This window comes from Ranitomeya imitator, chromosome 6 (assembly GCF_032444005.1).
Source record: "Ranitomeya imitator isolate aRanImi1 chromosome 6, aRanImi1.pri, whole genome shotgun sequence".
Classification (NCBI taxonomy): Eukaryota; Metazoa; Chordata; class Amphibia; order Anura; family Dendrobatidae; genus Ranitomeya; species Ranitomeya imitator.
Window position 1 is genome coordinate 440,942,731 of NC_091287.1, and position 27,952 is coordinate 440,970,682.

Here is a 27,952-nt window from a genome sequence, read left to right on the forward strand (position 1 = left end):
CTCAACCTGGTCCTTCTTCCACCAAGAGTTCCAGGAGACATATGACCCCAATGCTGGCCACTCTGAGGAACTGCTTATGTTCCCTTGTAATTTGTCAGGCCTCTCAACGTGCACCATTAAACAGGATCATGAGGAGGTGGAATGCAGTGATGCCCAAACATTTGAGCACCCACGGCCAGGTGAAAGGCAAGTTGGAGAAGGTTAATTGATGTCTTAAGAGGTGGAGGATAATCATGAGGCACAGTTGCCATCAGGTCAACCTCAAATTGCAACTCAGAAGGAGGATCAGATTGAGGTATGGAAGACAACGTGGTAGATGATGAGGCCACTGATTCAATCTGGCATGATGACATACCTAGCGAGCAGAGCAGAGCAAAGAGGGATGGATCTGTACCAAGAAACCAGGCAACATGAGGTAGTGGTTTGCCCAGAGGTAGAACTCGGTTAACTGTTCCACAGAGCCCCCCCACTCGGCTAAATAACAGGTCAAGGGTGCGTTGTTCTCCTGTATGGCAGCTTTTTCTGGAAATCCTTCAGATAAAACTGTAATTTGCAGGATCTGCCAAGCTAAGAAGAGGCAAGAACACTGCCAACCTGAGCACCACCAGCGTGCAAAAGCACAGGGCAGTCAAGCCCCCAGTAGGTGGGTGGAATGCCTGGGTATCTATTCTGTGTCTGAGGGTCAAACCACTGCCCCTTCCCCTGTGTTACAGCCTTCCCAATCTGCTGACCATGAAGCAGGCGCTGATGCCTTCTGCCCACAACCAGCGTTTGCACACACACAACAGTCAGCAACCATGTCCACTTTGTTGTCCCAGTGCAGCATTCAGTTGTCCCTGCCCCAGACATTTACTAGAAAGAAGAACAATCCAGCCACCCACCCACAGGCCCAAATGCTAAACCCCCACATTACCAGACTGCTGGCCCTGGAAATGTGGCCATTTTGACTTGTAACTGAGACTTTCCGCTACCTCTTGGCGGTGGCAGCCCCATGGTTCTCGATTCCCAGCCAACACTATTTTTTCTGGTGTGCTGTCCCCGCGTTACATAGGCACGTGTTACATAATACCAGCCGTGCTTGGGCCAACACAGTCACAGGGAAGGTCCACCTAACCACAGACACATAGACAAGCTTTTGTGGACAGGGATGATACATTTCCCTGAAGGCACACTGGGTTAAACTGGTGGATTCTGGGACAGAGTCAGAGGCTGGGACATCACACATCTTACACACACCAAGAAGGGATAATAGAACAGACCAATCAGTGGCTCTCCCCGCTGAACCTCCAACCAGGTCTGGTTGTGTGCAATAATGGGCATAACTTGGTGGCGACTTTAAAGCTCGGCATGCTGATACACATTCCATGTATGGCCTAAGTGCTGAACTTGGTTGTACAGTGTTTTTTAAAAACATACCCTGACTTGCCTGCCCTACTTGCCAAGGTACGCCGTGTCAGAGCAGATTTCCTAAAGTCATCTCAGGCTTTTGCCGGTCTAGCTTCGCTGCAGCAGCGCTTTAATTTGCTTTGTCACCGACTGATTTGTGGCTGGCCCACACGCTGGAATTCAACCTTCCATATGTTGGCAAGGCTTAGTGAGCAGCAGAGGGCTGTCTCTGAATTCCAGCTTCTCAATGCCAGTCAGAGTAACACTCAGCCCCCACACATAACTGCCGAGTGGGTGTGGATCGCTGACCTATGTGAGGTTCTTCAAAACTTTGAGTGCTGCACCAAGATGGTGAGCGCTGATGACGCTATTATGAGCATAACCTTCCCACTGCTCTGACTATTAAAACATTTGCTGCAGAATCACAAAATGTATCTGACAATAAAACCAATGGCCCTTCTCCTATGTTACATCATTCTCACTCTGCTGTCCAGGAAGGAGGCGCTGAGGCTTCCTGTCCACAACCTGCAGTTGCACAGATACATCAGTCAGCAGCCACGTCCAGTTCATTGTCCCAGCACTGCGTTCAGTTGTCCCTTGTCAGCATTTATGTCTGTTCACAAATTGTTAGTTAGACAGGGCATGCATATTCGCTAGCAATTTACATTGTCCGGTGCTGGAATGAGACCATTGCTGACTTTTCCAGGCTCCTAAATGAAGCTTGTTTCTCTTTATCAAACTGTTGCTTCCTTCACATTTTCTAAATTTGGGTCCTTACAAAAAAATGGTGGTGGGGTATTGGCCAGTTTCCGTATATTTTAAGAACGTCTGAGAGACTGGCTTAATGGCCTCCCCCTCACTCGACTTTCCCCTCTCCAGTCCATCCTTAATGCGGCAGCCAGGGTTGTCCATCTGGCTAATCGTTACTCAGATGCATCCGCTCTTCACCAGTCATTACACTGGCTGCCCATTCATTACAGGGTACAATTCAAAGTTCTTGTTCTCACCCACAAAGCTCTCCACAGTGCGACACCCCCATACATCTCCTCCCTCATTTCCGTCTATCGGCCTAGCCGACCGCTGCGCTCTGCAAATGACTTTCGGCTAACCTCTGCACTAATCCGTACCTCCCACTCCTGACTCCAAGACTTCTCCCGCGCTGCGCCAATCCTCTGGAATGCTCTACCCCAAGATATTAGGACCATCCACAACTTGCATAGTTTTAGGCGCTCAAAACACATTTGTTCAGAGCAGCCTACTATGTTAACTAATCAAAGTCATTTCATGTTTGTGTGTGTAGCCCATTCACTATCTCCATCTACCCCCCACCCCCTGAAGATGGCTGGACCATTATTGTAAAATACATCATTGTAACTATACACCTGTACTTTGTATCTCCCCCACCTCACTGTAGATTGTAAGCTCTCATGAGCAGGGTCGGGTATTGTTAACATTGCTACTTATGACTGTTGTGTTTGAAACTAACATAGTAACATAGTTAGTAAGGCCGAAAAAAGACATTTGTCCATCCAGTTCAGCCTATATTCCATCATAATAAATCCCCAGATCTGCGTCCTTCTACAGAACCTAATAATTGTATGATACAATATTGTTCTGCTCCAGGAAGACATCCAGGCCTCTCTTGAACCCCTCGACTGAGTTCGCCATCACCACCTCCTCAGGCAAGCAATTCCAGATTCTCACTGCCCTAACAGTAAAGAATCCTCTTCTATGTTGGTGGAAAAACCTTCTCTCCTCCAGACGCAAAGAATGCCCCCTTGTGCCCGTCACCTTCCTTGGTATAAACAGATCCTCAGCGAGATATTTGTATTGTCCCCTTATATACTTATACATGGTTATTAGATCGCCCCTCAGTCGTCTTTTTTCTAGACTAAATAATCCTAATTTTGCTAATCTATCTGGGTATTGTAGTTCTTCCATCCCCTTTATTAATTTTGTTGCCCTCCTTTGTACTCTCTCTAGTTCCATTATATCCTTCCTGAGCACCGGTGCCCAAAACTGGACACAGTACTCCATGTGCGGTCTAACTAGGGATTTGTACAGAGGCAGTATAATGCTCTCATCATGTGTATCCAGACCTCTTTTAATGCACCCCATGATCCTGTTTGCCTTGGCAGCTGCTGCCTGGCACTGGCTGCTCCAGGTAAGTTTATCATTAACTAGGATCCCCAAGTCCTTCTCCCTGTCAGATTTACCCAGTGGTTTCCCATTCAGTGTGTAATGGTGATATTGATTCCTTCTTCCCATGTGTATAACCTTACATTTATCATTGTTAAACCTCATCTGCCACCTTTCAGCCCAAGTTTCCAACTTATCCAGATCCATCTGTAGCAGAATACTATCTTCTCTTGTATTAACTGCTTTACATAGTTTTGTATCATCTGCAAATATCGATATTTTACTGTGTAAACCTTCTACCAGATCATTAATGAATATGTTGAAGAGAACAGGTCCCAATACTGACCCCTGCGGTACCCCACTGGTCACAGCGACCCAGTTAGAGACTATACCATTTATAACCACCCTCTGCTTTCTATCACTTAGCCAGTTACTAACCCATTTACACACATTTTCCCCCAGACCAAGCATTCTCATTTTGTGTACCAACCTCTTGTGCGGCACGGTATCAAACGCTTTGGAAAAATCGAGATATACCACGTCCAATGACTCACCGTGGTCCAGCCTATAGCTTACCTCTTCATAAAAACTGATTAGATTGGTTTGACAGGAGCGATTTCTCATAAACCCATGCTGATATGGAGTTAAACAGTTATTCTCATTGAGATAATCCAGAATAACATCCCTCAGAAACCCTTCAAATATTTTACCAACAATAGAGGTTAGACTTACTGGCCTATAATTTCCAGGTTCACTTTTGGAGCCCTTTTTGAATATTGGCACCACATTTGCTATGCGCCAGTCCTGCGGAACAGACCCTGTCGCTATAGAGTCCCTAAAAATAAGAAATAATGGTTTATCTATTACATTACTTAGTTCTCTTAGTACTCGTGGGTGTATGCCATCCGGACCCGGAGATTTATCTATTTTAATCTTATTTAGCCGGTTTCGCACCTCTTCTTGGGTTAGATTGGTGACCCTTAATATAGGGTTTTCATTGTTTCTTGGGATTTCACCTAGCATTTCATTTTCCACCGTGAATACCGTGGAGAAGAAGGTGTTTAATATGTTAGCTTTTTCCTCGTCATCTACAACCATTCTTTCCTCACTATTTTTTAAGGGGCCTACATTTTCAGTTTTTATTCTTTTACTATTGATATAGTTGAAGAACAGTTTGGGATTAGTTTTACTCTCCTTAGCAATGTGCTTCTCTGTTTCCTTTTTGGCAGCTTTAATTAGTTTTTTAGATAAAGTATTTTTCTCCCTATAGTTTTTTAGAGCTTCAGCGGTGCCATCCTGCTTTAGTAGTGCAAATGCTTTCTTTTTACTGTTAATTGCCTGTCTTACTTCTTTGTTTAGCCACATTGGGTTTTTCCTATTTCTAGTCCTTTTATTCCCACAAGGTATAAACCGCTTACACTGCCTATTTAGGATGTTCTTAAACATTTCCCATTTATTATCTATATTCTTATTTCTGAGGATATTGTCCCAGTCTACCAGATTAAGGGCATCTCTAAGCTGGTCAAACTTTGCCTTCCTAAAGTTCAGTGTTTTTGTGACTCCCTGACAAGTCCCCCTAGTGAAAGACAGGTGAAACTGTACAATATTGTGGTCGCTATTTCCTAGATGCCCAACCACCTGCAGATTTGTTATTCTGTCAGGTCTATTAGATAGTATTAGGTCTAAAAGTGCTCCTCCTCTGGTTGGATTCTGCACCAATTGTGAAAGATAATTTTTCTTGGTTATTAGCAGAAACCTGTTGCCTTTATGGGTTTCACAGGTTTCTGTTTCCCAGTTAATATCCGGGTAGTTAAAGTCCCCCATAACCAGGACCTCATTATGGGTTGCAGCTTCATCTATCTGCTTTAGAAGTAGACTTTCCATGGTTTCTGTTATATTTGGGGGTTTGTAACAGACCCCAATGAGAATTTTGTTACCATTTTTCCCTCCATGAATTTCGACCCATATGGACTCGACATCCTCATTTCCTTCGCTAATATGCTCCCTTAAAGTGGACTTTAGACAAGACTTTACATAGAGACAAACCCCTCCTCCTCTCCGATTTTTACGATCCTTTCTAAACAGACTGTAACCCTGTAAGTTAACTGCCCAGTCATAGCTTTCATCTAACCATGTCTCGGTTATTCCCACTATGTCAAAGTTACCTGTAGATATTTCTGCTTCTAGTTCTTCCATCTTGTTTGTCAGGCTTCTGGCGTTTGCGAGCATGCAGTTTAGAGGATTTTGTTTTGTTCCAATCTCCTCGCTGTGGATTGTTTTAGAAATGTTCTTACCTCCCTTAACTGCTAAACTGTAAAGCGCTGCGGAATATGTTGGCGCTATATAAATAAAGATTATTATTAATACGCTCCACAGACCTGTTCAGGCCGCAGCCTTACACATATTGGAACATGGTCATGGCCACACTAAGACCTTTACCTGAGCTTTGTAGCACTGCTTGTCACCTGAGTATTACACTCTACAGACATCGACACTCTTTGGGACATATCCTATAATTAATCTATTGTTGCTCAAAACCATTCCAAAGATGCATTCTGCCTAGTTGGGTAGTTTCCAGAAGTGCGTAGGCTTGTGCAGATTGGTCAATGGCACTCCTGTCTCTGTCCCTTGAGGAGGCTGCTTCCAAGTAAAATGAGGCTTGTACTTGTTCCTGACATGGGTATCAGGCCTGACAGACTGACCACAATACAGGCCCTCGCTTGCATATACTGTATTTCAAATTTAATTCGAATGCTTTTGGTGTCTGGAAGAATCCAATTTACTGACATTGATCATACAGCTCACCCAACTACTATATTATATTCACCTTACTGTGGCTTTACCCACCATGACAGTGGTTTCATTGGGATCCAGTGGCAAAACCGTACTGTGAACCTAACAAAATGCAGGTTTCACAGCACAAGGTGGCCCTCTGAAAATTAAAAGTGACGGCCGCATAATGACATGGTGGTGGACATGGAGGTGGTAGCGGGCAAAGGCCAAAATTCAAATGGGCATGTTTGAAATGGCATTGTAAAGGGATTGGGAATATGAAATATAAAAGCCAAGAAGCCAGTGCTGCCTATGGTTAACACGCAATACATAAAGTGCATATGCACATATTGATTTCTAACTGTACTTTAAACTGAGTCATTTAGCAAACAATTGATCAATTCTTTGAGCTACCCCACCACGTCATGGCATTCTCAGATAGGGCAGTCCTACTCTACGATTTTTATATATACTGTGCCATTACGGCCTCCTAAATGCACTAAAAGCAAGACTATATTAAATGCAAATGTACCTGAAACATTTCTGAAACACTCCCATAGCGCCAAAAGGGCAAGCGCAGATAAAGGCCGACCAGGTCTGGATAAGACATTCGGACATTTCAGATCTGACCTCCACACTGCCAGACCAGCAACCATGGATGAAGGGTGAAACAAGCCCAGACACAGATACATAATCAAGTAGAGCCTATGGGGGAGGGGAGGGCTGTTGCAAGTGTGTACAACAGCCTGGATTCCACTATCTTCCTATCTATTTGGCATGAGGGAGGGACCTCCCAAATGTAGGAATGAGAGCTCTCACAAATGTTAAAGGGACACTGTCACCTGAATTTGGAGGGAACAATCTTCAGCCATGGAGGCGGGGTTTTTGGGTTTTTGATTCACCCTTTCCTTACCCGCTGGCTGCATGCTGGCTGCAATATTGGATTGAAGTTCATTCTCTGTCCTCTGTAGTACATGCCTGCACAAGGCAATCTTGCCTTGCGCAGGCGTGTACTATGGAGGACAGAGAATGAACTTCAATCCAATATTGCAGCCAGCATGCAGCCAGCGGGTAAGGAAAGGGTGAATCAAAAATCCAAAAACCCCGCCTCCATGGCTGAAGATTGTTCCCTCCAAATTCAGGTGACAGTGTCCCTTTAAAGGAAAAACTAAAGCCAAAACGCTTCTTGTGAAATTTTGCTAAAGAGGAGGTATCATTCTTTTTTTATATTTTTATTTAGCATTATATACTAAATATATATTCTTAGCATTTTTCCCTTTAAAAAAATTTTTTTGATTTAGTTTGGTAGATCTTTTTAAATATCCCTAAAACTGGCACAACAGTCTGACATTATTCTCAGATACCATATATGAGTCAGACAGGCAGGCATCTACTCCACGCTGTTCCCATTTAGGTTTAGCTCTTTCCCATGTATTTCAGCTTTTTCTCATGCCCCTAGACCTGTTTGTTGGGTCCAGCAGAAGAATATTCGGCTTTCCCATTGACTAGCATTGGATTCATTATTCAGTACGAATACACGGATATTAGAAATTATTTGGCGATTTCCCTGAATTGAAATATTTCACTATTTGATCATCACTAATGGTGGCTTGTAAAAGTTTGGGCACACCTGGTTAAAATTACTGTTATTGTGAATACTTAAGCAAGTTGAAGATGAAATGATCTCTAAAGCTATGTGCACACATAGGAAATGTGGTGCAGAATTTTTTGCACTAATAATCTGCATCTGCAGATTTGATGCAGTTTCTGTGCAGTTTCTATGCAGTTTCTGTGCAGTTTCTATGCAGTTTCAGTGCAGTTTCTGTGCAGTACAATGTAAATCAATATGAAAAAAAAAGCTGTGCACATGGTGCAGAACAATCTGCGCAGAAACGCTGCAGAACTGCACAAAAGAAGCGCCGTGCACTTCTTTGAAATCTGCAGCGTTTCTGCGCAGATTTTTCTGCACAGCTTTTTTTTTCACATTGATTTACATTGTACTGTAAATCATAGTGCAGCTCTGCAGCGTTTCTGCTGCAGAAAAATCTGCTGCAGTTCTGCACCAATTCTGCACTAAATCTGCATTGTGCGCACATACCCTTTTAAAGACCTAAAGCTAAAGATTGCACATTTCTTTTGTATTTTAAGCAAATATATATATATATATATATATATGTTTTTTCATCTTTTACATTTTAAAAATTAGATACAGATTCGGAAAATTGTGGTAAATTTCTGCGCTGCTAAATCACTAGAATTCCAGAATTAATAATACATGTGGCTTTATTATTCTACGCGTTTCAGAGTTCAAGACTCCTTCATCAAAATACACCACAGGAACATTTTAAAACTTAGAATAAGTAAAATGGGCTGATGCAAATGTCTGGGCACCTGCATGGTTAGTACCTACTAGCACGCTCTTTTGCTCATATCACAGCTTGTAAACGCTTTTTATAGCTAGACAAGAGTTTTTCACTTATTGTTTGGGGTGTTTTCATCAATTCTCTCTTGGAAAATTCTTCCAGTTCTGTGAGATTCCTGGGTCATGTATGCACTGCACTTTTGAGGTCTAGCCTCAGATTTTCAATGAAGATCAGGGGATTGTGAGGGCTACTATAAAATGTTCAGCTTGCACCTTTTGAGGTAGTCTATTGTGGATTTTGATGGGTCTTTAAGATCATTATTCATTTTTAGAAGCCATCCTCTGTTCAACTTCAGCTTTTTTACAGATGGTGTTATGTTTGCGTCAAGAATTTGTTGAAATATCATTGAATCTATTCTTCACTCTGCCTGTGAAATGTTCACAGTGCCATTGGCTGCAATACAACCCAAAAGCATGCTTGATCCACCCCATGCTTAATGTTGGTGAGATGATCTTTTCCTGAAATTCTGTGCTCTATTTTCTTCACACATATCTTTAATCATTGTGGCCAAAAAAATCTATTTTAACCTCATCAGTCCACAGGACTTGTTTCCAAAATGCATCAGGCTTGTTTAGATGTTCTTTTGCAAATTTCTGATGCTGAATTTTATGGTGAGGAAGCAGGAGAGGTTTTCTTCTGATGACTCTTTCATGAAGGCCATATTTGTCCATGTGTCTCTGAACAGTAGAACAATGTACCACTACTCCAGAGTCTGCAAAATTTTTATGAAGGCATTTTGCAGTCAAGTCTGATTTTACTCATTGAAACTTTGTTGGGTCTTCCAGACCTTATCTTGACCTCCACTGTTCCTGTTAACTGCCATTTCATAATTACATTTCAAACTGAGGAAAGGGAAACTTGAACATTCTTTGCTCTCTTTTCTTAGCCTTCTCCTGCTTTGTGGGTCTCCAACTGTTTCATTTTCATTGCTAGGTAGCTTCTTAGAAGAACCCATGGTGCTATTTTCTGGCACAAGGTTACAAGGAAATTTGTATCACCTGGCTTTTTCTAATGATGATACTGAACAAGCCATAACCCTAACAGGCTAATTAAGGTTATCTGAGCACAAAAATCTTCAGGAGAGTCCAAAGTTATGCATCAGCCCATTTTCCTTTTTGTAATTTTTAAAATGTAAAAAAAAAAAAAAAAAAAAATATATATATATATATATAGCACAGACCAAAAGTTTGGACACACAATCTCATTTAAAGATTTTTCTGTATTCATATCTTTTTTAGCATTTTTTGCTAGTTCTCTGAATGCTTTTGCAACATTTTTGACCGTTGCCAATTTCTTTGCGCTTTTCCCTAGCTTGATTGGGGTGTCGTTTTTGCTGGTATTTTCCAAACTTATTTTTTAGCTCCATTCAACAATGAAGTATTTGATAGCCGCTTTTGAAGCAAAACCATTGGCAAAACGCTCAGAGACATGGAGGCATCTTCCAGATTTCTTTTGAGCCTTCCAATTGACTTGCATTATGAAGTATAAACTTATAAACTGCCTTGAGAGTTGAAAATGCCTGAAGAATTGTCAGGTCACTTCTTTTAGCCGATTGTTGTCTTTTGAAACTTGAAGCTGTTAAAATAAGCTCAAAAGACTGAACCTATGAACAGCAAGTCGTTTTACATAGAAATGCATATGTTCATTTTTTTTATCTCTTAGTGAGTATTCAGATGGATTTTGAAATAAATGTGCCTGAAAACATTTGTGTTGTGTGGACATTCACTTAGTTTATTCCACTATCCTTGCATCTAAAAACCATAACCAAGGTTTTGAGGCTTGTTGTTGATGTTCTCTCTTGGTACATGAGGTCTAAAGTATCTGTAGATAAGTTATTTTATGATTATGGGGACACACTGCTTAAAATGTTTGATATCATGTTACAATTCAATTCACTAGCTGTTGATCACAACAATTAGGATGTAATTGTATATATACTGTATGATGTCCTCACTTTTGCCCTATCTTCTGTAGTCATTCATTACCAGGGCTCTAGTTTCATTGATCCATGCATCCTCTGCCAGAACAGCTTTCATTATTTTATTCAGACCCTTCAAAAGATCAAAGATTTATGCTAAACATCCCAAATCTCTACAACACATGCATTATGAGGTTGGAGAGCAGCAGCTCTCTACATCTGCCATGTAATTACAAAGAGTTTTTCCTTTCTTTCGATTGCTTATTTGCTGCATTCAATGACCAAATAGAAATAATATTAAAATATTGGTTGAGCAAGAACATAGTTTTGTTAAAAAAAATAAAAATAAAAAAAATGAAGCCATTTGACACTGGGTTAACTATTTCAGCTGCGGATATACATTTTTCGTCAATTTTGCAAAAGCGCCACAAAATTGCAAAAATTACAGCAAAAAAACGCCATATTGTAACATGTAACAATTGTGTTCAAATGTTTTAGCGTGGTCCTTCTTTGCCAAAATCATAATAGAAATGCACCATGATCACAATGTGTGAACCCAACTGCCAAATCTTCACAATAAAGATTACTTCACATGATTAAATTCTAAACTATTCTGATCATAGCAAATGTTATCCAACTAAAAATGAAGTTTAGATGAGTCAGCATCTTATGTGTACGTTGTTTGTTAGTATATTTGCTTTAGAAAATAGGCTAAGTAGGGAAGTTGCATAAAACTGGAGCAAAAGATGGGTTAGTTTCCCATAGTAACCATATTAAATCCATTTTATTTTTCAGAGGCCCATTGAAAAATACTCTGTGTGCACAATTATTTGATCATTTGTATTTTTGACGACTAATTTTATCATTGAACAACTACAGTGCTGTCAGTCATTCCAAAAGGATAATAAACCTGAACCTGAATATTTAACCCCTTTAAACCCCAAGGTGGTTTGCACGTTAATGACCAAGCCAATTTTTACAATTCTGACCAGTGTCACTTTATGAGATCATAACTCTGGAATGCTTCAGTGCATCCCACTGATTCTGAGTCTGTTTTTTCATGACATACTAGTTGGCCCATGCAAAATTTTTGCACATTGCTTGTCGGGGGCGCAGGCAATTTCAGGAAAATCATGCTGGTCAAATGTTAATGTATTTAATGAGATGATGAAGACAGAGAGGTATTTAAATATGTAGATTGGTAATACAATAGATTGGTTTGATAAGTAGAGGCTAAAAAAATGTCTTGAGGTTGTGGTGCCACCTGCAGGTTATTGTTTTTTTCTGCAGGTTTCTGAAAATGAATGTTTAAACTGTATTTATTGATCAAATCATGAATGTGTGGTTTTTGCTTCTTTTCTTGCTGAAGGGGGCAAGTTTACCTTTCAAATGGTATATTATTTGTGTGTGTGTGTGGGGCGAAGTAATCACCGAAAAAGCAGTGCATGTTTACAAATGTGTTTGCATATGTGACTCACCATTTGTGTATGTGGGGCGAAGTAATCACTGAAAAGCAGTGCATGTTTACAAATGTGTTTGCATATGTGACTCACTTGCAGTGAAGTGTGCAATCCTCGAATTTGCCTGAAATAGGCTGGGCAAGCACTTCGGCAAGCTGGAAAGTCCCCAAGGCAAATGCCAAATGCAGGTAATTTAACCTTTGAAATGGTGTATCACTTGTGTGTGTCGGTGGGGTATAAACGGAGCAACTTGAGGTTGTGGTGCCACCTGCAGGTTATTGTTTTTTTCTGCAAGTTTCTGAAAATGAACCTTTAAACTGTATTGATTGATCAAATAGTGAATGTGTGGTTTGTTTGTGTCTTTTCTTGCTGAAGGGGAAGTTTACCTTTCAAATGTTATATTCTTGGTATGTGTGGGGCAAAGTAATCACCGAAAAAGCAGTGCATGTTTACAAATGTGTTTTCATATGTGACTCACCTGCAGTGAAGTGTGCAATCCTCAAATTTTCCAGAAATAGGCGGGGCAAGCACTTTGGCAAGCTGGAAAGACCCCAAGGTAAATGCCACCTGCAGGTAATTTGACCTTTGAAATGGTGTATCATTTGTGTGTGTCGGTGGAGTATAATCGAAGCAAGTGTGCTATTCAATAGGCACTACACGTTTACAAATCTGTTTGCATATGTGACTCACCTGCAGAGAAGTGTGCAATCCTCCATTGTGCCTGAAATCAGCTGGACAAGGAGTTTGGCAAGCTGGAAAGCCCCCAAGGCAAATGTTAGGATTTGATTGTGATGTCTGTAAGCAGCTTTGTGGTAATGTGCTTTGGAGTAGTGTGGTGCCACCTGCAGGTCATTTTTCCTTACTGCAGGTTTATAAAAATTAATGTTTAAACTGTATTTTGTGATCACATCGTGGATGTGGGGTTTGTTTGGCTATTTTCTTGCTGAAGGGGGCAAGTTTACCTTTCAAATGGTGTATCATTTGTGTGTGTGGGTGCAGTATGAACGGAGATACAAAGTGTTCACCGAAAAAGAGTGTTTAGAAATAATATATAAGGATTGTCCTTCATGATAGTGGTAAAATGTCTTTGATATAACTTGCATTTATTTGTGAAAAAACTGAACTTTGGCAAAAATGTTAAAAATTTTGCAATTTTCAAACTTTCAATTCTTATGACCTTAAGGCCGGCGTCACTGTTGTGATAGGCAATTCAGTATCACAATGGACATGGAGGTCAGAGCACATACAGTGATCTGACAATAACCCAAAATAATAGAATGAGCTCTGAGACGTGGGAACTCTGCAGACCGCAATCCCTGATCCTCTCCAAACAAAACTAGAGGCAGCCGTGGATTGCGCCTAGCGCTCCCTATGCAACTCGGCACAGCCTGAGAAACTAACTAGCCTGAAGATAGAAAAAACAAGCCTACCTTGCCTCAGAGAAATACCCCAAAGGAAAAGGCAGCCCCCCACACATAATGACTGTGAGTAAGATGAAAAGACAAACGTAGGGATGAAATAGATTCAGCAAAGTGAGGCCCGATATTCTAGACAGAACGAGGATAGGAAAGATAACTTTGCGGTCTACACAAAACCCTAAAGAAAACCACGCAAAGGGGCAAAAAGACCCTCCGTACCGAACTAACGGCACGGAGGTACACCCTTTGCGTCCCAGAGCTTCCAGCAAAACAAAATGGACAAGCTGGACAGAAAAAATATCAACAAATAGCAAAGAAGCACTTAGCTATGCAGAGCAGCAGGCCACAGGAATGATCCAGAGAAACACAAGTCCAACACTGGAACATTGACAGGAAGCATGAATCAAAGCATTAGGTGGGGTTAAGTAGAGAAGCACCCAATGACCTCACCAGATCACCTGAGGGAGGAAACTCAGAAGCAGCAGTACCAGTTTCCTCCACAAACGGAAGCTCCCAGAGAGAATCAGCCGAAGTACCACTTGTGACCACAGGAGGGAGCTCTGCCACAGAATTCACAACAGTACCCCCCCCTTGAGGAGGGGTCACCGAACCCTCACCAGAGCCCCCAGGCCGACCAGGATGAGCCACATGAAAGGCACGAACAAGATCGGGAGCATGGACATCAGAGGCAAAAACCCAGGAATTATCCTCCTGAGCATAACCCTTCCATTTAACCAGATACTGGAGTTTCCGTCTTGAAACACGAGAATCCAAAATCTTCTCCACAATATACTCCAATTCCCCCTCCACCAAAACCGGGGCAGGAGGGTCAACAGATGGAACCATAGGTGCCACGTATCTCCGCAACAATGACCAATGGAAGACGTTATGTATGAAAAAAGAATCTGGGAGGGTCAGACGAAAAGACACAGGATTAATAACCTCAGAAATCCTATAAGGACCAATGAAACGAGGTTTAAACTTCGGAGAGGAAACCTTCATAGGAATATGACGAGAAGACAACCAAACCAGATCCCCAACACGAAGTCGGGGACCCACACGGCGTCTGCGATTAGCGAAACGTTGAGCCTTCTCCTGGGACAAGGTCAAATTGTCCACTACATGAGTCCAAATCTGCTGCAACCTGTCCACCACAGCATCCACACCAGGACAGTCCGAAGACTCAACCTGTCCTGAAGAGAAACGAGGATGGAACCCAGAATTGCAGAAAAATGGCGAAACCAAGGTAGCCGAGCTGGCCCGATTATTAAGGGCGAACTCAGCCAAAGGCAAAAAGGACACCCAGTCATCCTGATCGGCAGAAACAAAGCATCTCAGATAGGTTTCCAAGGTCTGATTGGTTCGTTCGGTCTGGCCATCAGTCTGAGGATGAAAAGCCGAGGAAAAAAGACAAGTCAATGCCCATCCTACCACAAAAGGCTCGCCAAAACCTCGAAACAAACTGAGAACCTCTGTCAGAAACGATATTCTCTGGAATGCCATGCAAACGAACCACATGCTGGAAGAACAATGGCACTAAATCAGAGGAGGAAGGCAACTTGGACAAGGGTACCAGATGGACCATCTTAGAAAAGCGATCACAGACCACCCAAATGACTGACATCTTTTGAGAGACGGGAAGATCTGAAATAAAATCCATAGAGATATGTGTCCAAGGTCTCTTCGGGACCGGCAAGGGCAAAAGCAACCCACTGGCACGAGAACAGCAGGGCTTAGCCCGAGCACAAATCCCACAGGACTGCACAAAAGAACGCACATCCCGCGACAGAGATGGCCACCAAAAGGATCTAGCCACTAACTCTCTGGTACCAAAGATTCCAGGATGACCAGCCAACACCGAACAATGAACCTCAGTGTTATGGCTGGCAATCAGGCAACACAGCGTGCAGTAATCAGCGCACATACAGAGATCTGGCAATAACCCAAAACAATAGGACGAGCTCTGAGACGTGGAATCTCTGTAGACTGCAGTACCTGATCTATCCTCACACAACTGGAAGCAGCAGTGGATTGCGCCTATCAACTACCTATGCAACTCGGCACTGCCTGAGGAGCTGACTAGCCTGAAGATAGAAATACAAGCCTGACTTACCTCAGAGAAATACCCCAAAGGAATAGGCAGCCCCCCACATATAATGACTGTTAGCAAGATGAAAAGACAAACGTAGGAATGAAATAGATTCAGCAAAGTGAGGCCCGATATTCTAGACAGAGCGAGGATAGCAAAGAGAACTATGCAGTCTACAAAAACCCTAAAACGAAAACCACGCAAAGGGGCAAAAAGACCCACCGTGCCGAACTAACAGCACGGCGGTGCACCCCTTTGCTTCTCAGAGCTTCCAGCAAAAGATAATAACAAGCTGGACAGAAAAAACAGAAAACAAACTAGAAGCACTTATCTAGCAGAGCAGCAGGCCCAAGAAAAGATGCAGTAGCTCAGATCCAACACTGGAACATTGACAAGGAGCAAGGAAGACAGACTCAGGTGGAGCTAAATAGCAAGGCAGCCAACGAGCTCACCAAAACACCTGAGGGAGGAAGCCCAGAGACTGCAATACCACTTGTGACCACAGAAGTGAACTCAGCCACAGAATTCACAACAGTACCCCCCCCTTGAGGAGGGGTCACCGAACCCTCACCAGAACCCCCAGGCCGACCAGGATGAGCCACATGAAAGGCACGAACAAGATCTGGGGCATGGACATCAGAGGCAAAAACCCAGGAATTATCTTCCTGAGCATAACCCTTCCATTTGACCAGATACTGGAGTTTCCGTCTAGAGACACGAGAATCCAAAATCTTCTCCACAATATACTCCAATTCCCCCTCCACCAAAACAGGGGCAGGAGGCTCCACAGATGGAACCATAGGTGCCACGTATCTCCTCAACAACGACCTATGGAATACATTATGTATGGAAAAGGAGTCTGGGAGGGTCAGACGAAAAGACACCGGATTGAGAATCTCAGAAATCCTATACGGACCAATAAAACGAGGTTTAAATTTAGGAGAGGAAACCTTCATAGGTATATGACGAGAAGATAACCAAACCAGATCCCCAACACGAAGTCGGGGTCCCACACGGCGTCTGCGATTAGCGAAAAGCTGAGCCTTCTCCTGGGACAAGGTCAAATTGTCCACTACCTGAGTCCAGATCTGCTGCAACCTGTCCACCACATAATCCACACCAGGACAGTCCGAAGACTCAACCTGTCCTGAAGAGAAACGAGGATGGAACCCAGAATTGCAGAAAAATGGAGAGACCAAGGTAGCCGAGCTGGCCCGATTATTAAGGGCGAACTCAGCCAACGGCAAAAATGACACCCAATCATCCTGGTCAGCGGAAACAAAACATCTCAGATATGTTTCCAAGGTCTGATTGGTTCGTTCGGTCTGGCCATTAGTCTGAGGATGGAAGGCCGAGGAAAAAGATAGGTCAATGCCCATCCTACCACAAAAGGCTCGCCAGAACCTCGAGACAAACTGGGAACCTCTGTCAGAAACAATATTCTCAGGAATGCCATGTAAACGAACCACATGCTGGAAAAACAAAGGCACCAAATCAGAGGAGGAAGGCAATTTAACCAAGGGCACCAGATGGACCATTTTAGAAAAGCGATCACAGACCACCCAAATGACAGACATCTTTTGAGAAACGGGAAGGTCAGAAATGAAATCCATCGAAATATGTGTCCAAGGCCTCTTCGGGACCGGCAAGGGCAAAAGCAACCCACTGGCACGTGAACAGCAGGGCTTAGCCCTAGCACAAATTCCACAGGACTGCACAAAAGCACGCACATCCCGTGACAGAGATGGCCACCAGAAGGATCTAGCAACCAACTCCCTGGTACCAAAGATTCCTGGATGACCGGCCAGCACCGAACAATGAAGTTCAGAGATAACTTTACTAGTCCACCTATCAGGGACGAACAGTTTCTCGGCCGGACAACGATCAGGTTTATTAGCCTGAAATTTCTGCAACACTCTCCGCAAATCAGGGGAGATGGCAGACACAATGACTCCTTCCTTGAGGATACTCGCCGGCTCAGATAACCCCGGAGAGTCGGGCACAAAACTCCTAGACAGAGCATCCGCCTTCACATTTTTAGAGCCCGGAAGGTATGAAATCACAAAATCAAAACGAGCAAAAAATAACGACCAACGGGCCTGTCTAGGATTCAAGCGCTTGGCAGACTCAAGATAAGTAAGGTTCTTATGATCAGTCAAAACCACCACGCGATGCTTAGCACCCTCAAGCCAATGACGCCACTCCTCGAATGCCCACTTCATGGCCAGCAACTCTCGGTTGCCCACATCATAATTACGCTCAGCAGCAGAAAATTTCCTGGAAAAGAAAGCACATGGTTTGAACACTGAGCAACCAGAACCTCTCTGTGACAAAACCGCCCCTGCACCAATCTCAGAAGCATCAACCTCGACCTGGAACGGAAGAGAAACATCAGGTTGACACAACACAGGGGCACAGCAAAAACGACGCTTCAACTCCTGAAAAGCTTCCACGGCAGCAGAAGACCAATTAACCAAATCAGCACCCTTCTTGGTCAAATCGGTCAATGGTCTGGCAATGCTAGAAAAATTACAGATGAAGCGACGATAAAAATTAGCAAAGCCCAGGAATTTCTGCAAACTTTTTAGAGATGTCGGCTGAGTCCAATCCTGGATGGCCTGAACCTTAACCGGATCCATCTCGATAGTAGAAGGGGAAAAGATGAACCCCAAAAATGAAACTTTCTGCACACCGAAGAGACACTTTGATCCCTTCACGAACAAGGAATTAGCACGCAGTACCTGGAAAACCATTCTGACTTGCTTCACATGAGACTCCCAATCATCTGAGAAGATCAAAATGTCATCCAAGTAAACAATCAAGAATTTATCCAGATACTCACGGAAAATGTCATGCATAAAAGACTGAAAAACAGATGGAGCATTGGCAAGTCCGAACGGCATCACCAGATACTCAAAATGACCCTCGGGCGTATTAAATGCCGTTTTCCATTCATCTCCCTGCCTGATTCTCACCAGATTATACGCACCACGAAGATCAATCTTAGTAAACCAACTAGCCCCCTTAATCCGAGCAAACAAGTCAGAAATCAATGGCAAGGGATACTGAAACTTAACAGTGATCTTATTAAGAAGGCGGTAATCAATACACGGTCTTAGCGAACCATCCTTCTTGGCTACAAAAAAGAACCCTGCTCCCAATGGTGACGACGATGGGCGAATATGTCCCTTCTCCAGGGACTCCTTCACATAACTGCGCATAGCGGTGTGTTCAGGTACGGACAAATTAAATAAACGACCCTTAGGGAATTTACTACCAGGAATCAAATCGATAGCACAATCACAATTCCTATGCGGAGGAAGGGCATCAGACTTGGACTCTTCAAATACATCCTGAAAGTCCGACAAGAACTCTGGGATGTCAGAAGGAATGGATGACGAAATAGACAAAAATGGAACATTACCATGTACTCCCTGACAACCCCAGCTGGTTACCGACATAGAGTTCCAATCCAATACTGGATTATGGGTTTGTAGCCATGGCAACCCCAACACGACCACATCATGCAAATTATGCAGTACCAAAAAGCGAATACCTTCCTGATGTGCAGGAGCCATGCACATGGTCAGCTGGGCCCAGTACTGAGGCTTATTCTTGGCCAGAGGTGTAGCATCAATTCCTCTCAACGGAATAGGACACCGCAAAGGCTCCAAGAAAAATCCACAACGTTTAGCATAATCCAAATCCATCAGATTCAGGGCAGCGCCTGAATCCACAAACGCCATGACAGAATATGATGACAAAGAGCACATTAAGGTAATGGACAAAAGGAATTTGGACTGTACAGTACCAATAACGGCAGAGCTATCGAACCGCCTAGTGCGTTTAGGACAATTAGAAATAGCATGAGTAGAATCACCACAATAGAAACACAGTCTGTTCAGACGTCTGTGTTCGTGCCGTTCTACTTTAGTCATAGTCCTGTCGCACTGCATAGGCTCAGGCTTACTCTCAGACAATACCGCCAGATGGTGCACAGATTTACGCTCGCGCAAGCGACGACCGATCTGAATGGCCAAGGACATAGACTCATTCAAACCAGCAGGCATAGGAAATCCCACCATTACATCCTTAAGAGCTTCAGAGAGACCCTTTCTGAACAAAGCCGCTAGTGCAGATTCATTCCACAGAGTGAGTACTGACCATTTTCTAAATTTCTGACAATATACTTCTACATCATCCTGACCCTGGCATAAAGCCAGCAGATTTTTCTCAGCTTGATCCACTGAATTAGGCTCATCGTAAAGCAATCCCAGCGCCTGGAAAAATGCATCAACATTACTCAATGCAGAATCTCCTGGTGCAAGAGAAAACGCCCAGTCCTGTGGGTCGCCGCGCAAAAAAGAAATAATAATCAAAACCTGTTGAATAGGATTACCAGAAGAATGAGGTTTCAAGGCCAAAAATAGCTTACAATTATTTTTGAAGCTCAGGAACTTAGTTCTGTCACCAAAAAACAAATCAGGAATCGGAATTCTTGGTTCTAGCATCGATTTCTGATCAATAGTATCTTGAATCTTTTGTACATTTACAACGAGATTATCCATTGAGGAGCACAGAGCCTGAATATCCATGTCCACAGCTGTGTCCTGAAGCACTCTAATGTCTAGGGGAAAAAAAAGACTGAAGACAGAGCTAAGAAAAAAAAATGATGTCAGGATTTCTTTTTTCCCTCTATTGGAAATCATTGAAAGGCTCCTTGTACTGTTATGGCTGGCAATCAGGCAACACAGCGTGCAGTAATCAGCGCACATACAGAGATCTGGCAATAACCCAAAACAATAGGACGAGCTCTGAGACGTGGAATCTCTGTAGACTGCAGTACCTGATCTATCCTCACACAACTGGAAGCAGCAGTGGATTGCGCCTATCAACTACCTATGCAACTCGGCACTGCCTGAGGAGCTGACTAGCCTGAAGATAGAAATACAAGCCTGACTTACCTCAGAGAAATACCCCAAAGGAATAGGCAGCCCCCCACATATAATGACTGTTAGCAAGATGAAAAGACAAACGTAGGAATGAAATAGATTCAGCAAAGTGAGGCCCGATATTCTAGACAGAGCGAGGATAGCAAAGAGAACTATGCAGTCTACAAAAACCCTAAAACGAAAACCACGCAAAGGGGCAAAAAGACCCACCGTGCCGAACTAACAGCACGGCGGTGCACCCCTTTGCTTCTCAGAGCTTCCAGCAAAAGATAATAACAAGCTGGACAGAAAAAACAGAAAACAAACTAGAAGCACTTATCTAGCAGAGCAGCAGGCCCAAGAAAAGATGCAGTAGCTCAGATCCAACACTGGAACATTGACAAGGAGCAAGGAAGACAGACTCAGGTGGAGCTAAATAGCAAGGCAGCCAACGAGCTCACCAAAACACCTGAGGGAGGAAGCCCAGAGACTGCAATACCACTTGTGACCACAGAAGTGAACTCAGCCACAGAATTCACAACACCTCAGAGATCACTTTATTTGTCCACCTATCCGGGACAAACAGTTTCTCCGCTGGACAACGATCAGGTTTATTAGCCTGAAATTTTTGCAGCACCCGCCGCAAATCAGGGGAGATGGCAGACACAATTACTCCTTCCTTGAGGATACCCGCCGGCTCAGATAAACCCGGAGAGTCAGGCACAAAACTCCTAGACAGAGCATCCGCCTTCACATTTTTAGAGCCCGGAAGGTACGAAATCACAAAGTCAAAACGGGCGAAAAAAAGCGACCAACGAGCCTGTCTAGGATTCAAACGCTTAGCAGACTCGAGATAAGTCAGGTTCTTATGATCAGTCAATACCACCACGCAATGCTTAGCTCCTTCAAGCCAATGACGCCACTCCTCGAATGCCCACTTCATGGCCAGCAACTCTCGGTTGCCCACATCATAATTTTGCTCAGCAGGCGAAAACTTCCTGGAAAAAAAAAGCGCATGGTTTCATCACTGAACAATCAGAACCTCTCTGCGACAAAACAGCCCCTGCTCCAATCTCAGCAGCATCAACCTCGACCTGGAACGGAAGAGAAACATCAGGTTGACACAACACAGGGGCAGAAGAAAAACGACGCTTCAACTCTTGAAAAGCTTCCACAGCAGCAGAAGACCAATTGACCAAATCAGCACCCTTCTTGGTCAAATCGGTCAATGGTTTGGCAATACTAGAAAAATTGCAGATGAAGCGACGATAAAAATTAGCAAAGCCCAGGAACTTTTGCAGACTTTTCAGAGATGTTGGCTGAGTCCAATCATGGATGGCTTGGACCTTAACAGGATCCATCTCGATAGTAGAAGGGGAAAAGATGAACCCCAAAAATGAAACCTTCTGCACACCAAAGAGACATTTTGATCCCTTCACAAACAAAGAATTAGCACGCAGGACCTGAAAAACCGTTCTGACCTGTTTCACATGAGACTCCCAATCATCCGAGAAGATCAAAATGTCATCCAAGTACACAATCAGGAATTTATCCAGGTACTCTCGGAAGATGTCATGCATAAAGGACTGAAACACTGATGGAGCATTGGCAAGTCCGAATGGCATCACTAGATACTCAAAATGACCCTCGGGCGTATTAAATGCAGTTTTCCATTCATCGCCTCACCTGATTCGCACCAGATTATACGCACCACGAAGATCAATCTTGGTGAACCAACTAGCCCCCTTAATCCGAGCAAACAAATCAGATAACAAAGGCAAGGGGTACTGAAATTTAACAGTGATCTTATTAAGAAGGCGATAATCTATACAAGGTCTCAGCGAACCATCCTTTTTGGCTACAAAAAAGAACCCTGCTCCTAATGGCGACGATGACGGGCGAATATGCCCCTTCTCCAGGGATTCCTTCACATAACTGCGCATAGCGGTGTGCTCAGGCACGGATAAATTAAACAGTCGACCTTTTTGGAATTTACCACCAGGAATCAAATTGATAGCACAATCACAATCCCTATGCGGAGGTAGGGCATCGGACTTGGGCTCATCAAATACATCCCGGTAATCAGACAAAAACTCTGGAACCTCAGAAGGGGTGGATGACGAAATTGACAAAAATGGAACATCACCATGTACCCCCTGACAACCCCAGCTGGATACCGACATGGATTTCCAATCCAATACTGGATTATGGGCTTGTAGCCATGGCAACCCCAACACGAACACATCATGCAGATTATGCAACACCAGAAAGCGAATATCCTCCTGATGTGCAGGAGCCATTCACATGGTCAGCTGGGTCCAGTATTGAGGCTTATTCTTGGCCAAAGGCGTAGCATCAATACCTCTCAATGGAATAGGACACTGCAAGGGCTCCAAGAAAAACCCACAACGCTTAGCATATTCCAAGTCCATCAAATTCAGAGCAGCGCCTGAATCCAAAACGCCATGACAGAATATGATGACAAAGAGCAGATCAAGGTAACGGACAGAAGAAATTTTGACTGTACCGTACCAATGGTGGCAGACCTAGCGAACCGCTTAGTGCGCTTAGGACAATCAGAGATAGAATGAGTGGAATCACCACAGTAGAAACACAGCCCATTCTGACGTCTGTGTTCTTGCCGTTCAACTCTGGTCAAAGTCCTATCGCACTGCATAGGCTCAGGTTTAAGCTCAGGTAATACCGCCAAATGGTGCACAGATTTACGCTCACGCAAGCGTCGACCGATCTGAATAGCCAAAGACATAGACTCATTCAAACCAGCAGGCATAGGAAATCCCACCATGACATCCTTAAGGGCTTCAGAGAGACCCTTTCTGAACATAGCTGCCAGCGCAGATTCATTCCATTGAGTGAGCACTGACCATTTTCTAAATTTCTGGCAATATACCTCTATCTCATCCTGACCCTGACTAAGAGCCAGCAAATTCTTTTCTGCCTGATCCACTGAATTAGGCTCATCGTACAGCAATCCGAGCGCCAGGAAAAACGCATTGATATTACTTAATGCAGGATCTCCTGGCGCAAGAGAAAATGCCCAGTCCTGAGGGTCGCCGCGCAAAAAAGAAATAATAATCAAAACCTGTTGAACTGGATCACCAGAGGAACGAGGTTTCAAGGCCAGAAATAACTTACAATTATTTTTGAAACTCAGAAACTTAGTTCTATCTCCAATAAACAAATCAGGAATAGGAATTCTTGGTTCTAACATAGATTTCTGATCAATAGTGTCTTGAATCTTTTGTACTCTTGCCGAGAGCTGATCCACAAATGAAGACAGACTTCTAATGTCCATCGCTACACCTGTGTACTGAACCACCCAAATGTCTAGGGGAAAAAAAAGACAAAACACAAAGCCAAGAAAAAAAAAATGGTCTCAGAACTTCTTTTTTCCCTCTATTGAGAATCATTAGTACTTTTGGCTTCCTGTACTGTTGTGATAGGCAATTCAGTATCACAATGGACATGGAGGTCAGAGCACATACAGTGATATATATATCATACAGCACAAGATAGGAGAAAAGCCAGTAGTTCAATTGCCGTCTTTTGCTATCTCCTTCACAAACCCGACATGATATGAGACATGATTTACATACAGTAAACCATCTCATATCCCTTTTTTTTTGCATATTCCACACTACTAATGTTAGTAGTGTGTATGTGCAAAATTTGGGCGCTCTAGCTATTAAATTAAAGGGCTAAATCGAGGAAAAAATTGGCGTGGGCTCCCGTGCAATTTTCTACACCAGAGTGGTAATGCCAGTGACTGAGGGCAAATATTAATAGCCTGGGGAGGGTTCACGGTTATTGGCCCCCCTGGCTAAAAACATCTGCCCCCAGCCACCCCAGAAATGGCACATCTGGAAGATGCACCTATTCTTGCACTTGGCCACTCTCTTCCCATTCCCGTGCAGCCGTGGGATATGGGGTAATGAAGGGTTAATGTCACCTTACTATTGTAAGGTGACATTAAGCCAGATTAATAATGGAGAGGCGTCAATTATGACACCTATCCATTATTAATCCAATAGTATGAAATGGTTAAAAAAAACACACACATTATTACAAAGTATTTTAATGAAATAAATACACAGGTTGTTGTAAATATTTCATTATACTGGTAATCCACCTGAAGACCCTCATTCTGTAAAAAAGGAAAAATAAAAAATCAACAATATCCCATACCTTCCGTCGTTCTGTCACGTCCCACGATGTAAATCCATCTGAAGGGGTTAACTAATTTTACAAGCAGAAGCCTGCTAATGCAGCCGCCCCTGCCTGTAAAAACCCGGCGAATGAATGGAATGTAGATGAATGACCTGTAGTTACCTCGAGTTGCGGTGATGCGCCCTCTGCTGGATGTCCTCAAATTAACTCGAGCCTGGGAACTTTTCAGAATATGTGCACAGAGATGTGAGTTTGAATAAACTACACACTTTTTCACCTTGAAAAGGACTTGGAGTGCTGCCTTCTTTTTTCTATTTGGTATGCATTGTGGGTTGATGAGTGGACCATTCTATCCAGTAGGCCAGGCACCCACCGGTGTTGCATTTTTATATATATATATATATATATATATATATACACACCGTATATACTCAAGTATAAGTCGACCCGAGTATAAGCCGACCCCCCTAATTTTGCCACAAAAAACTGGGAAAACGTATTGACTCGAGTATAAGCCTAGGGTAGGAAATGCAGCAGCTACCGGTGAATTTCAAAAATAAAAATAGATGCTCCATACCGTTGATTATTGCCCCATAGATGCTCCATATAAAGCTGTGCCCCATATAATGCTCCATACCGTTGATTATTGCCCCATAGATGCTCCATATAAAGCTGTGCCCCATATAATGCTCTGCACTGTTCATTATGGCCCAATAGATGCTCCATATAAAACTGTGCCATATAGAATGCTCTGCACCGTTTATATGGAGCATCTATGGGGCCATAATGAAGTTGTGCCCTATAGAATGCTCTGCACCATTCATTATTGCCCCATAGATGCTCCATATAAAACTGTGCCATATAGAATGCTCTGCACTGTTCATTATGGCCCCATAGATGCTCCACATAAAGCTGTGCCATATATAATGCTCTGCACCGTTCATTATGGCCCCATAGATGCTCCATAGAAAGCTGTGTCATATATAATGCTCTGCACCGTTGATTATTGCCCCATAGATGTTCCTTACAAAGCTGTGCCATATAGATTGCTCTGCACCATTGATTATGGCCCCATAGATGCTCCTTATAAAGCTGTGCCATATATAATGCTGCTGCTGCAGCACTGAGCACTGACGCTCAGCAGAGGGCGCGCACTGACTACGGCACCGCACCCTCTAACCTGAGCGTCACTGCCAGAGGATGTTGGAGACGGAGCCACACCGGAGTGAGGAGCAGGTAAATATCACGCAGCGCTGCGCTCCCCATATACTTACCTGCTCCTGGCGTGGTGCCTGCTTCTCCAGGCGCTGCATCTTCTTCCTGTATTGAGCGGTCATAGTTACCGCTCATTTTCCATCATGAATATGCGGCTCCACCCCTATGGGAGGTGGAGCCACATATTCATGACTGTAATGAGCGGTACCATATGACCGCTCAATACAGGAAGAAGATTCAGCACTGGAAGAAGCAGGGACTGCAGGGACCGCGCTGGAGCAGGTAAGTATAATTACACAGCCCCCGATCCCCCTCCCCTGCCGGCCCCGGGTATGACTCGAGTATAAGCCGAGAGGGGGACCTTGAGCCCAAAAAAATGGGCTGAAAATCTCGGCTTATACTCGAGTGTATATATATATATATATATATATATATATATATATCCCTATACTATGTGTAGACATTTATTTTAGCTATTCTATTCTAACCTGTCAGTGTGATTTTACTGTACACCGCACTGAACGTCGCTGCGTATTTCTCGCAAGTCACACTGCTGGTCCGTGTGTAATCCGTCATTTTCTCGCCCCCATAGACTTTCATTGGCGATTTTTTGCGCAATATGGTGACAAACGCAGCATGCTGCGATTTTCTACGGCCGTAGAAGACCGTATAATAAGGATCAGTAAAATACGGCAGATAGGAGCTAGGCCATAGAGAATCATTGTACTGTAGGCAATCCGTATTTTCTGCACCTCTCATACGTCCGTAAAACTCGCTAGTGTGACGCCGGCCTCAATCAGAACATTTCTCACATGTCTACTTCACATTAGTACAATTTTTTAATCAATTTTTGTTTGTTATGAGGTTAAAAGGGTTAAATGTTGACCAGCGATTTCTCCGTTTTCCAACAAAATTTACAAAACCATCTCTTTAGGGACCACCTCATATTTGAAGTGACTTTGAGGGTCCTATATGATAGAAAATACCCAAAATGATACCATTCTAAAAACTGCACCCCTCAAGGTGCTCAAAGTCACATTCAAGAAGTTTATTATTAATCCTTCAGGTGGTTCACAGGAATTTTTGGAATGTGGAAAAAAAAAAAAGCATTTAACGTTTTTTCACAAAAATTTAATTTAGGCCCAATTTTTTTATTTTCACAAGGGTAACAGGAATCCCAAATTTTTTTGTGCAATTTATCCTGAGCATTCTGATACCCCATATGTTAGGGAAAACCACTGTTTGGGCGCAAGGCAGAGTTCGGAAGGGAAGGAGCGTCATTTGACTTTTTGAATGCACAATTTGCTGGAAAAATTAGCGGACACCATGTCACATTTGGAGAGCCCCTGATGTGCCTAAAAAGTGAAAATCCCTCACAAGTGACACCATTTTGGAAACTAGACCTCTTAGGAAACTGATCTAGATATGTCGAGAGCACATTGAACCCTTAGGTGCTTCACAGAAGTTTATAACATGGGACTGTAAAAATTAAAAAAAATCACATTTTTCCCTCAAAAATGTTTTTTTTAGGCCGGAGTCACACTACCATAGAATACGGATGAGTGCTATGCGAGAAAACATCGCATAGCACTCGGACCAATGTTCGTCTATGGGGCATCTCATATCACCGTATTTTTTCTCAGGCGTATTCGACGTGCGTGTAAAATCGCAGCATGCTGCAAATGTATGCGTACACTACCGTTCAAAAGTTTAGGGTCGTCCAGACAATTTTGTGTTTTCCATGAAAACTCATACTTTTATTAATCAAATTAGTTGCCAAATGAATTTAAAATCTAGTCCAGACATTGACAAGGTTAGAAAAAAAGATTTTTATTTGAAATAACAAATTTCTCATTCAAACTTTGCTTTCGATAAAGAATGCTCCCTTTGCAGCAATTACAGCATTGCAGACCGTTGGCATTCTAGCAGTTAATTTGCTGAGGTAATTTGGATAAATTTCACCCCATGCTTCTAGAAGCCCCTCCCACAAGTTGGTTTGGCTTGATGGGCACT